Genomic DNA, 13,191 nt, shown 5'->3' on the forward strand with positions numbered 1-13,191 from the left:
GTATATGATTAAATTCCTATTCCTAAAAGGATAAATTAATTAATTAGAGTTCTTATAGGATTCTAAGTTTAATTAATTCGTATCCTACTAGGATTCCAATTCCCTTTCCATAACTCTATAAATACGTGCCTAGGGTCACATATTTTCAGTGATTATTCAAGTATTCAAATTGAGTTTTGAGAGAAAAATTCAGCCATATTTGTTACCTAAGAGTGCCGAAAATTCTAGTACCTTAAGGGCGATTCTAGTTGGTCAATCTTAAGGCGGATCCGGACGTGCTGTGGACTATCTACGGAGGGACGACACTTGGAGTCCTAAAGACTTGTTCATGTTCGGTTCGGGCGCAGCTAGGGAAGGCACGCAACAAAGAGTATGCATCTAAATTATGCTATATGATTATGTGTAAATAATATGTATTCCTGGCTTAATGGTTGTTTCCGCATGATTTATGTATTGTCATATGTATCATAACCTAACAGTTATTCAACAAACTAAGGCCCAAGTATAGATATATGTTTCATTGTGATTTATTCAAATGAGATACAAGGGTATTGTTTCTACCACGAATTTTTGAGAACATAATGTTTGTTTGCTCGAAATAATGTCCTTTTGGAGATTCGTTTCCAAAATGACAAGTGGGAGAAAATAGAGCTCGAAAGTCTTCGAGTCGAACAACAAACATAAACGGACATTCCGGAGGCTTTTCGAAGTTCTTTAGAAAATCCGAACACGTATTCTTTAAGGACTTTAGAAGTGGCTTTTAAAGAATAGACATCTCTTAGAAGACTTTACAAGTGCTTCAAGGAGAACAGAATATTCAACGGACTTTTAAGTGGCTATTGATATTCTGTTGTTTGATGTTCTATACCCTTGTAGGCATAGAGTTCAAGTCACTGAAACTATGAGATTCTTCTATTAGATAGTGAAGAAACATGGAGTTCAGGTCACTGAAACTATGCAATTCTTCTATTAGATAGTGAAGAAACCTACAACTTACAGTCAAACTATTATCATGTATATTAATGAGTTTGTGACCTGTAAGAAAGCTATGACGAAACCCAGATTCCCTAAAATGGTTAGAGGCCATATATAGACTCAAATGTTTTAAATGGTTAGAGGCCATAAAACATACTCAATGTTTTGATGACAAAATTGAAATTTTGTTGATTTGCAAGAATAGTTTCACACCTATTGGTTGCAAGTTTGTTTTAAGGATAAAAACCATCAAACATGAAATTGTGTTCACAACACAAAGCTAGATTAGTTGCTAAAAGATTACAAGCAAATTCACGGTGTGGATTGTGTTGAAACCTCATGCTTAAATCGTAATGCTCAAGTCTATAATTCAAGCAATGATTGCATATTGGTACATATAGCAATTGGATGACAAAACGTATTCCTCAATCAAATGTTGGAATAAACTATGTACATGGTATGTCATAGGATTTGTGGATCCAAATAAATGCTTGAAAAGGAAAGCTAGCTTATAAAATCTAAGTACAGATTTAAGCAAGCAATTGGGAATTGGAATTGTATTTTAGTGAAGCTAATAAGTATTTTAGTTTCATAAAATGTACATGATTCTTATAGATTTATAAGAAGTTTAGTGGGAGTACGTAAAACTTAATTGGTCCTATGTGTATCACACACATATCTCTCTATTGAGAAATAACATTCAAATGCTAATGACTTAGATTTGAGATTATTCATCAATGATGGACCATGGCGGAACTTAGTACATACTGGGTATTAAGATCTATTTAGAAAGATTTTATATTATTGTTTTGGATTAAGTAATGGCATTTACTAAATCAAACACGAAATACTCCATTGGAGATATTCGACCCATGTGAATAAATCTAAGTAAAGAATGTTTGAACTATGTATAAGCATTTACTAAGTTAAACATCAAAGGATCTAAGTAAGATTCTTAACCTATATTATATGTCAAAGAATTTAGCTGGATTTAGTATCTACTGAAACTAGATGAGCTAAACTTACATGAATAGAATTCAATTGGGAATTATTCTGCAAAAGAATTTATCATGTATGATATAATATGAGCATCGCCAAAAACGTATCGTATGACTTTAGGCATGACGAACATATACCAATCTCTATTGATCTAAGTGAAGATCAACTAGATTGAGATCAAGAATACTTATGGTACTTGAAAAGGTACATAGGAATAGTTCTTGATTCAAGAAAATAAAGATATGCTAAATATTGATGCTACACGCATAAACACTGGCAAAGGATCAAGCAAGACCCTTTGGAGTTAACCATAGACAAGGACGAGCTAAAGAGCATCGTGTTTTGAAATGGCAACATGGATTGAAGACCATGAGTTGTTGCGTGGGAAATTAAAATAATACTTTCTATGTTCTAAGATATAGTTGGAGAGTCTTCCACATATCTGTGAACTGCTTGGATAAGTAGATCCAAACAAAGCATCACTAGCAACCTATACAGTTGAAGTAAAAGTAATTATTGCCTAAGAAACAATAAAACAGAGTTGTTTATATTAATGAGTTCTTCATTGAACTTGGGAAGATCACATGTCTGTTGACTTAATGGTTCTTCATTGCAAAATGCGTAGAACCACTAATGTAGCAAGAAAGATTAGATCACAAAATAAACATACTCAAAAGATCTTATCATCTATCTCGAAGAACATTCGATGAAAAGGATATTAAGATTGGCAAAGCATGATAACTAAACCTATGCAACAAGTGAGAAACAACACTCACATTGTGGCACTGGAAATCAAGCATAGCTTTGAATTCCATGAACTGTTTTAAAGATGGGTTTGAGGCCCATGGTTGTAAAACATTGGGGTTGAACATTTATCATATATGAAATGAATTTTCATATTCCATTTAATCTTGGTTTAGTATTAAATGATGAGTCCCTTCAATTTGACGATATATTCAAGATAGACTGTCAGGACCAGTCCTGTGACTAAGAAATGTCTATCAAGTGAACTTGAATGTCAAAGGTTGAAAATGGTCCCTAGTCGGAGTTTTCTATAAAATTGGACGCATAGAAAACGTTAGACGATTAGAATGCAAGATGACTAGTAGTTCTGTTTCTTGAACTATGTGGACATGGCAATGTCATAATCATTTGCATAGATACTTACTTTGGGAAGACTAGTATCGGACAAGACCTATGAAACTTTACTGTAAGAGATGAAAATCTGTCATAAGTAAATTTCATTAAAATGATTAGACACTAAATCCTCAATACCTGAGTGATTTGAGATTACTTGTTTGAGAACTGGTTGCTTTGACGTTGACCAACCGTCGCACCGTAAAAGGAGGCTATAAAGGCAACGCTCAGGTAATCACCTATCAAACGAAGTCTAATCTCAAGATCGCAAGATTGGGATTGTCCTCCCATAAATCGGGATGAGATGCTTAAAAGTTGTACAAGGCCACTCGGAGAGCTAGAAACTGTGAAATGCATGGCCGTGCTCGGATGAATCATAGGCTGTGATTATCTGTTTATTTGATCAGTTGAACTCTGAAACCGAGGAACACCTCTGGACATAATAAGGATGACAACTCTTACCTTATGTTCAAGAGCAAGCATCGAGCGACAAAGGAATTAGGAAATGCACACTTGTCCCTAAGGACAAGCGGGAGACTGAAGGAAATAATGCCCTTGGTCCAAGTATGCATTCTATGTTAAGTCTAATAAATGCGGTTCAGTATTAATTAACAAGTTAATAATTCAGTGAGATCAAGTGAGCTGAATGCCTAGCTAGAGGCCGCTTCAGTTCAAGTGGAATTAATGATATTAATCCACAGCTTACTCTTGACTGAACCCGTAGGGTCACACAAATAGTACGTAAACAGATCAAGTATTTAATGGCATTAAATACTCCATCTATGGATATTCGGAATCGACGGATCTTGGTTTCAGTGGGAGCTGAGATCGTCACAGGCAAGAAATGAATACTCCGGAAACGATGATATTGCCGGAAACGGAAATATGGATCGTATCGGAAATATAAATATTATCCAAGTCGTAGATGTTGCCGGAAACGGAAACATGGTACGTATCGGAAAATATTATCGGAAATGGATATTGCCGGAATCGGAAATATGGCCGGAAACGGAAATATTGTCAGAATCGGAAATATTATCGGAATCGGAAAATAATTCCGGAAACGGAAATATTAAATATTTGTTCGAAACGGAAAGTAATTCCGGAATCGGAAATATTAAATGTTGTTCGTATCGGAAATGAATTCCGGAATCGGGAATTTAATCGGAAGCGTATCGTACGAATTAGCATCGGACGAGGCCCGCTAGACGAAGGCCCAGCACGAAGCCAGGCCATCGCCCAGCGAGCCGCACGCAGCAACGCACGCCTCGACCAGGCCCAGCGCAAGGCCAGGCCCAGCCAAGGGCCCGCGCGCGCAACACCGCACATGGGCTGTGCGCTTGTCGTGGGCCGCAAGGCCTGCACGGGTGCACGGCTTGTACGATGCGTGTGCGGGAAATCCTAATCCTATTAGGATTCGTGCGAAGATTAAAATCCTAATCCTATTAGATTTGCTTTGTTATTTAGAGTCCTAATAAAGTTCTAATTAACAAATCCACATCCTAGTAGGATTACAATTCCCTTTCCATACCTCTATAAATAAGGGCCTAGGGTCATTATTTTAGAGAGATAATTCAAGTATTCAAAGTGATTTTTGAGAGCAAAAATTCAGTCATACAATTGCCTACAATAGCCGAAAATTCTAAGTACCTTAAGGGCGATCCTAGTTGGTCAAGCTTAAGGCGGATCCGGACGTGCTGTGGACTATCTACGGAGGGACGACATTTGGAGTCCTAAAGACTTGTTCTTGTTCGGTTCGGGCGCAGCTAGGGAAGGCACGCAACAAAGTGTATGCATCTAAACTATGCTAAATGATTATGTGTAAATAATATGCTTTCCTGGCTTTATGGTTTTTCCGCATGATTTATGAATTGTCATATGTATCATAACCCAACAATAACTTCATCCTCGATGTGATTGGATGGAGGAGATTGATTTTGAAATGCATTTTCACTTACATGCATGTAAGTTGGAGGCACCTAACCAGAAGCAAGCTTCCCGACTCGAACTTTCCCTGACATGGTGACTGGTGGTGTAGGAGGTCGTGACATCACATATTTTGTTGCTCTCATGGGTGCAACAAACGCTCTTTTTTCCAAATGTGGTTTTGTACCTGTGAGTGAAGCTTTTTCAGGTTGTTGTGTAACTTTATGAAGCTATTGGGCAGCTTTGTACCGCTCCAAAGAAGGTTGTCGGGTAGCTATGATAGGCTTCACAGTAGCTTGAGTAGTAGGTTGCAGAGTAGGCTTGAGGATTGGTTTCACATTAGGCTGAGCAGTACTCTGCAGAGTAGGCTTCACAGTAGGCTGGTGTGAGGCTGCAAGCTTCGTTGATGATGCTTTTTGTGCTGCCATTTCAATCAGGTTGGGAAACAAAGTTCCTTTTGACCATCTACTTTGTGCCACCTTTGTTTGCGGTTGTGATGCTCCTGTAAGAGTTGGCGAAATTTATTGTGGTAATGGGTTAGAAGATGGTTTTGAGTGGGTAACAGCTAGTTTTGATGATGTCTTAAGTTTTTGCTTTGAAAGCATGGAAGTAGACTGAGGCATGGATGATTGTGGTGTACCCATGGAAGGAGATGATGTAAAAAAGGTGGATTTTTTAGTAGTTGTGGATTGTTTGATGGGTTGTGATAAGGACCCAAATGATTGTGATGCTCCAAGTGTTGGAGGGGTGAACGGTCCCCAGTTTTGGGTGGATGGATCAGAAGATTTGGGTGATGGATCAGAAGATTTGGGTGACTTCGATGCAGCAAGGCTCGAGCTTTCGTCGGTAGCTAAAAATGTTCTTTTAGTATTGAGAGTCATACTTTTTAGTTCATGTTCAGCAAGTAAGAAACACAATCAGCCATGAATAAAAAAAATGATGAAACCAACAAATTGTAAGAATGAAACACTAAATAATAAATAGGATATAAGCAAATGTACCATCAAATACTTTATCATCAAATACTTCAGATAAATGAGCTATGTTGCTTAATAATGTAAATTATCAAGAAAATTGACCTTTTTCAATCTGTACTTTTCAGCTCAAATCCCAAAGAAGCTTCTTAACCCTTCTCATAGGTAAGAAAAAACCTTTTCTCTGTAGTGGATTCATGGAGATTGGAGAACTATTATTGGAAATCAGATCCTCCAAAAATAGGTAAAGTAAAATTCTGTTTGCTTTCGTACATTGATCATCAAATATATTTGATTCTGAAGTATGCATGTATAGCTTCTCCTTTTCATTTCCTTAACAACTAACAAAGAATGCTAGGCAAGGTTTTCTAGGGACTGTTCTACGTACTGTCATATAAGAATTCGATTTTGATGGCCTAATTAACAGTTACATTATTATGTGTTCAAAGTTCATCAGAAATTCTGATTTTGTTGGCCTTAACAGTTACATTATATGTTTAAAGTTCATCAATATTTCGATTCTGATGACCTTTAACAGTTACATTAGATTTAAGTGTTCAAAGTTCATCCGAAATTTCTATTTCTCTATGCATATATAACTTCAAATATAACACAATTACATTATGTAAAATCTTCCAACTAAAAAAGACTTTTAGGTCTAATGAACCAATCTTGATCATTGTACAGAAGAATTTTCTTAAGATTAGGGCAGAACAAAGAATACAAATTATGATGAAGCACGCAATTTGGAATATACACCCGGGTGCACAGTGCTCATTGTGCACCCTGTTGTGAAGGAAATAATGCCCTTGGTCCAAGTATGCATTCTATGTTAAGTCTAATAAATGCGGTTCAGTATTAATTAACAAGTTAATAATTCAGTGAGATCAAGTGAGCTGAATGCCTAGCTAGAGGCCGCTTCAGTTCAAGTGGAATTAATGATATTAATCCACAGCTTACTCTTGACTGAACCCGTAGGGTCACACAAATAGTACGTAAACGGATCAAGTATTTAATGGCATTAAATACTCCATCTATGGATATTCGGAATCGACGGATCTTGGTTTCAGCGGGAGCTGAGATCGTCACAGGCAAGAAATGAATACTCCGGAAACGATGATATTGCCGGAAACGGAAATATGGATCGTATCGGAAATATAAATATTATCCAAGTCGTAGATTTGCCGGAAACGGAAACATGGTACGTATCGGAAAATATTATCGGAAATGGAAATATTGCCGGAATCGGAAATATTGCCGGAAACGGAAATATTGTCAGAATCGGAAATATTATCGGAATCGGAAAATAATTCCGGAAACGGAAATATTAAATATTTGTTCGAAACGGAAATTAATTCCGGAATCGGAAATATTAAATGTTGTTCGTATCGGAAATGAATTCCGGAATCGGGAATTTAATCGGAAGCGTATCGTACGAATTAGCATCGGACGAGGCCCGCTAGACGAAGGCCCAGCACGAAGCCAGGCCATCGCCCAGCGAGCCGCACGCAGCAACGCACGCCTCGACCAGGCCCAGCCAAGGGCGCGCGCGCGCAGCACCGCACATGGGCTGTGCGCTTGTCGTGGGCCGCAAGGCCTGCGCGGGTGCACGGCTTGTACGATGCGTGTGAGGGAAATCCTAATCCTATTAGGATTCGTGCGAAGATGAAAATCCTAATCCTATTAGATTTGCTTTGTTATTTAGAGTCCTAATAAAATTCTAATTAACAAATCCACATCCTAGTAGGATTACAATTCCCTTTCCATACCTCTATAAATAAGGGCCTAGGGTCATTATTTTAGATAGATAATTCAAGTATTAAAAGTGATTTTTGAGAGCAAAAATTCAGTCATACAATTGCCTACAATAGCCGAAAATTCTAAGTACCTTAAGGGCGATCCTAGTTGGTCAAGCTTAAGGCGGATCCGGACGTGCTGTGGACTATCTATGGAGGGACGACATTTGGAGTCCTAAAGACTTGTTCTTGTTCGGTTCGGGCGCAGCTAGGGAAGGCACGCTACAACATGTATGCATCAATTCTATGCTAAATGATTATGTGAATATAATATGCTTTCCTGGCTTTATGGTTTTTCCGCATGATTTATGAATTGTCATATGTATCATAACCTAACAGTGGTATCACGAGCCTCTTATTATTTTCATAATCTAAATTGCATAAACATGGTTAAATATTACAAATTTGCAAGAATTAAAAAGGGGTGATTAATTTTCGTAATTGTTAATTAATTGCAAATTGCGTTTATTTAATTATACGTACGCAGTTTTTCGGCAGTTTCTTCGTTACTCATCCAAATCGAGTGATTTTTGTGTCAATTCCGCATGTAAAAGGCATTCTAAAATTTTGACAAAATATTTTTTTTCGGCCAAACCCAGAATTCTCAAATTCGAAGCCTAACTATGACTTTTCGGAGGTTTTAGTTTTTCGAATGCAAAATTTCGTAAATTTAAGATGTTAAATTAAATATTTGCGATTCTTGTTGATAAATCTTGAATTTTTGATTGACCTACTGTATATGTTTAACAAGTTTGAATGCCTAGCCTTGTTAATTATGCAATCTAATTTGTAATTATGATTAATTTGTTGAAAATTGAAATAATTTAGAATTAATTTGATTTTCATAATTAGTTATAATTTAATTAGAGACCTATGATTAAAAACCACCATAAAAATTGTAAATTTATGTTAAATTTTAAATTTTTTATGACCTACACTTGAATCCATGTTAATCGAAAATCAATTAAATAATAAATTTTCGATTTTTCTCCCTAAAATTATGAAATTAATATTATTTATTAATTTGTCATTAATTTTAAATATAAATTTTTAATTTTTATGCGACTCGCTCATATAACTTGCACGCACAAAGCAATGGACGCTACGTGTAACCCTTAAGGGGTGTTGTATAGTGCGGGCATGCGACGACGAGCAAGGGAGCTCGTCGCCCATGCGGTACGAATGCAGCAAGCAAGGGCATGGTGCACGAGCACAAGGCAGCAGCCCTGCCTTGTGTCGTGGGTTGTGAGCAATGGGCGCATGGGCAGGGGCGAGAGCGAGGCACGAGCAGTCGCGTGTGGGCAGCAAGCGTGCTGCGCCACAGCGCGCACTGCCTCGCGCAAGCATGCGGAGCCTCGCGCGCAGCGAGCGCAAGCTCGCGTGCCACGAGCGCTACGCACAGCGTCGATGGCTCGCGCGCAGCGAGCGCCAGCTCGCATACTGCTGCCTCGTGCGATGAGCGCAAGCTCGCGTGCGGGAAAGGCAGGCGCGCAGCGAGCGATGGCTCGCATGGATGGAGCGCTGGCAAGCGAGCGCAGCGAGCGATGGCTCGCGTGCATCGAGCGCTGGCGCGCGCAGCGAGCACCAGCTCGCGTGTTCGATTGATGCCTTACGATGGGGAGCAGCAGCGATGCGACGCAGCGCATGGGCTGCTCGCACATGGCCAGCGATGGCTGTGTGCGTGTGGCCCATGGGCGTGCGTTGCGTGGGATTGTTGCGTTGCGATTAGATCGTTTTAAAATTTTAATTTGAAATTTTCAGTTTTCGTAATTTTAATTAATTTTAAAATTAATAATTTAAATTATTTTCTTGGATTTTAATTTTGAATATTGTAATTATAATAAATTTTATTTATTCTAATTATTTTACTAAAATTAAAATCATGAATTAATTTAAATACGACTGAAATTAAATTAAATTTATGGATTCAATTATAAATTTATATGAGCTTTAAATTTTAATTAAATTTGTATGTTTCCGGTTAGACTAGAAATATATTTTTATGTTTAAAATTAGTAAAGCATATGAATTTATTGGTTTAAGTGGGAGCATTTTTAGTCATAAACTCTTGATTAGGTCTACAAATCCTTAAGGTTAAAACAACTTGATTAGAATTAATAAGGACTGAATAATTTGTAGATTATTGGTGCCCTTGATTAAATGCTGCAAATGTTTATGTGATGCATAATGTGTTTTACTAACCAGCTATGTGGGCCATTCATGATAATGAATGGGTGAATGGTATATATTGTATATGTACTGTTTTGCAGGTTATGAAGTGACTAGTATGGCCCAAATAGGATAGAAAATATGGTCTGCGTACCATTAATTTGAATGTAATTGGTCTAAAGTACCAAAGTTGTTTTTCAATTCAAATATGGTCTGCGTACCATCAAATAGTTGTAATTAGTTTTAATTATAGCTTATCCTATTTGAAGAAAATGGTGCCTCCCACGGAGATTTTCAAGACGGACTTTGAAGTTAAAGCTTCAAGATGAAGTCGGGCCATACTAGATCACATTTATCTTATGCATGTTTTAAGTTATTTATTGCTTTTAAATATGTCTTAAAATGCATGAGATCAAAAGCTTGATTATGTTGCATGATTAAGGATTTTAGTTCACTTAAAATCTAACCAACATAGTAAGAGCCTTAAGTTCCAAACTTAAAAATTGAGTTAAAAGGTGCCATGCCAAAATATACACTTGCTTGGATATCCTTTACATCAATCTAGTAATAGTTTTCGCTCAGCGAGGTGTTACTTATTGGTCCTAAAGGGGCAAGGTACACAAATAATTGTGAGTACATGTTAGTTTTGGTGAAACTCAACGATATAAGTAAGGAGTCCTTTTATATCGTGGCAAAATCGATAGGTTTACCTAATAAGTTCTTAGACGTACCTATCAACCAAGAATAGTTTCTAGACTATTAGCAAAACGCTTTTGCTTACCTAAGATGTTTTAGGATTAAGTCGACAAACTGTGCTTAATTCTTCAATGATTTTAGGATCTTGGAATCATTTTATTCACACTGCCGGAACACATAACTTGAATAAAATGCTTAATGAACATTGAATTATGCATGTATGCTAGAATTTAAGTTTATTAAGAGAAACTGTGAATGGTTATTTATTTGTTTATTCTTTTCAATTGTAGTTTTAAATATGGCAAACAACAATTCATTCAACATTCGATCAATTCTCGAAAAGGAGAAGTTGAGCGGGAAAAACTTCCTTGACTGGCAAAGGAACTTGCAAATAGTTCTTATGCAGGAAGAAAAGGAGTATGTCCTAGAAGAGGCGATGCCCGAAGCCGCAGGCGACGGGGTCACTCAGGCAGCCCTCAATCGTTGGATTGATGCCAACAAGGATGTGAAATGTCTAATGCTCGCCACCATGAGTGCAGATCTGCAGAAAACGTTCATCAACTCAGATGCTTTCACAATCATCAGTGAGTTGAAGAACATGTTCCAAGATCTGGCTCGAGTCAAAAGATTCGAGACTCATAGGCAAATTCTTGAGACCAAGCTTAAGAAAGGCGAGCCCGTAAGTCCACATGTTCTCAAAATGATTGGACTCATTGAGAATATGAGTCGGCTGGATCAGCAATTTTTTCAGGAAATGGCTATAGACACCATCCTCCATTCTCTTCATAGCGGGTATGATCAGTTCAAACTGAACTACAGTATGAATAGTCTGGACAAAACGCTCACTGAGCTTCACGGTATGCTGAAGACCGCTGAAAAGACGCTCAAAAGTGATAAGCAGGATGTGCTTATGGTGCGTGGGGGCAAGTTCAAGAAATCTGGAAAGAAGAGGAATGCTAAGAAAGGTGGCAACAAGGCCAGCCCAACTAAGCAAACTGGCGCCAAATCTGTAAAGAGGAAGGTCAGTCAACCCACTTCTGAATCCGAATGCTTCTACTGCAAGAAGAAGGGGCATTGGAAGAGAGATTGCTTGAAGCTAAAGGAAGATCAGAAGAACGGAACAGTCGTTCCATCTTCAGGTATTTTCGTTATAGACTGTATACTTGCTAATTCAACTTCTTGGGTATTAGATACAGGTTGTGGCTCACACTTATGTTCCAATCCACAGGAACTAAGAAGAAGTAGAAAGTTAAGCAAGGGTGAAGTCGACCTACGAGTGGGAAATGGAGCACGGATTGCTGCATTAGCTGTAGGAACTTATTATTTGTCGTTGCCCTCCGGGCTAGTTTTGGAACTGGAAGAGTGTTTCCATGTTCCAAGTCTTACTAAAAACATCATTTCAGTTTCTTGCTTAGATGCTAAGGGATTTTCCTTTTTAATAAAAGACAATAGTTGTTCGTTTTATTTTAAAGAGATGTTTTATGGATCTGCTAGATTAGTCAATGGACTTTATTTATTAGATCACGACAAACAAGTATATAACATAAATACCAAAAAGGCCAAAAAGGATGATTCAGATCTCACCTATCTGTGGCATTGTCGATTAGGCCATATAAACTTGAAACGCTTAGAAAGGCTTCAAAAGGAAGGAATTCTAGAACCATTTGACTTAGAGGATTATGGTAAATGCGAATCATGTTTACTTGGCAAAATGACAAAGCAACCTTTCTCTAAAGTTGGAGAAAGAGCAAATGAACTATTGGGTTTAATCCATACAGATGTATGTGGACCAATGAGTACAAATGCTAGAGGTGGTTTCAGCTACTTTATCACTTTCACTGATGACTTCAGTAGATATAGTTATGTCTACCTAATGAAGCATAAGTCTGAATCCTTTGACAAATTCAAGGAATTTCAGAGTGAAGTAGAGAATCAATTAGGCAAGAAGATTAAGGCACTGCGGTCTGACAGAGGCGGTGAATATCTGAGCTATGAATTTGATGACCATCTGAAAGAATGTGGAATTCTATCAGAATTGACTCCTCCTGGAATACCACAATGGAACGGTGTGTCGGAACGGAGGAACAGAACCTTGCTAGACATGGTCAGGTCAATGATGGGTCAGGCCAAACTTCCATTAGAATTTTGGGGACATGCACTAAATACAGCTGCACTCACTATAAATAGAGCTCCGTCTAAAGCTGTCGAAAAGACTCCATATTAATTATGGTTTGGAAAGCCTCCAAATATGTCTTTTCTTAAGATTTGGGGATGTGAAGTATACGTCAAACGATTAATTTCAGACAAACTTCATCCAAAATCTGACAAATGTATCCTTGTGGGCTATCCAAAGGAAACAAAGGGGTATTACTTCTACAATACATCTGAGAACAAGGTGTTTGTTGCTCGAGATGGTGTCTTTTTGGAGAAAGATCACATTTCCAAAATGACAAGTGGGAGAAAAGTAGACCTCGAAGAAATTCGAGTCGAACAACAAACTCTAGAGAATGCTCAAGATG

This window comes from Spinacia oleracea, chromosome 5, assembly GCF_020520425.1.
Source record: "Spinacia oleracea cultivar Varoflay chromosome 5, BTI_SOV_V1, whole genome shotgun sequence".
Taxonomy (NCBI): Eukaryota; Viridiplantae; Streptophyta; class Magnoliopsida; order Caryophyllales; family Amaranthaceae; genus Spinacia; species Spinacia oleracea.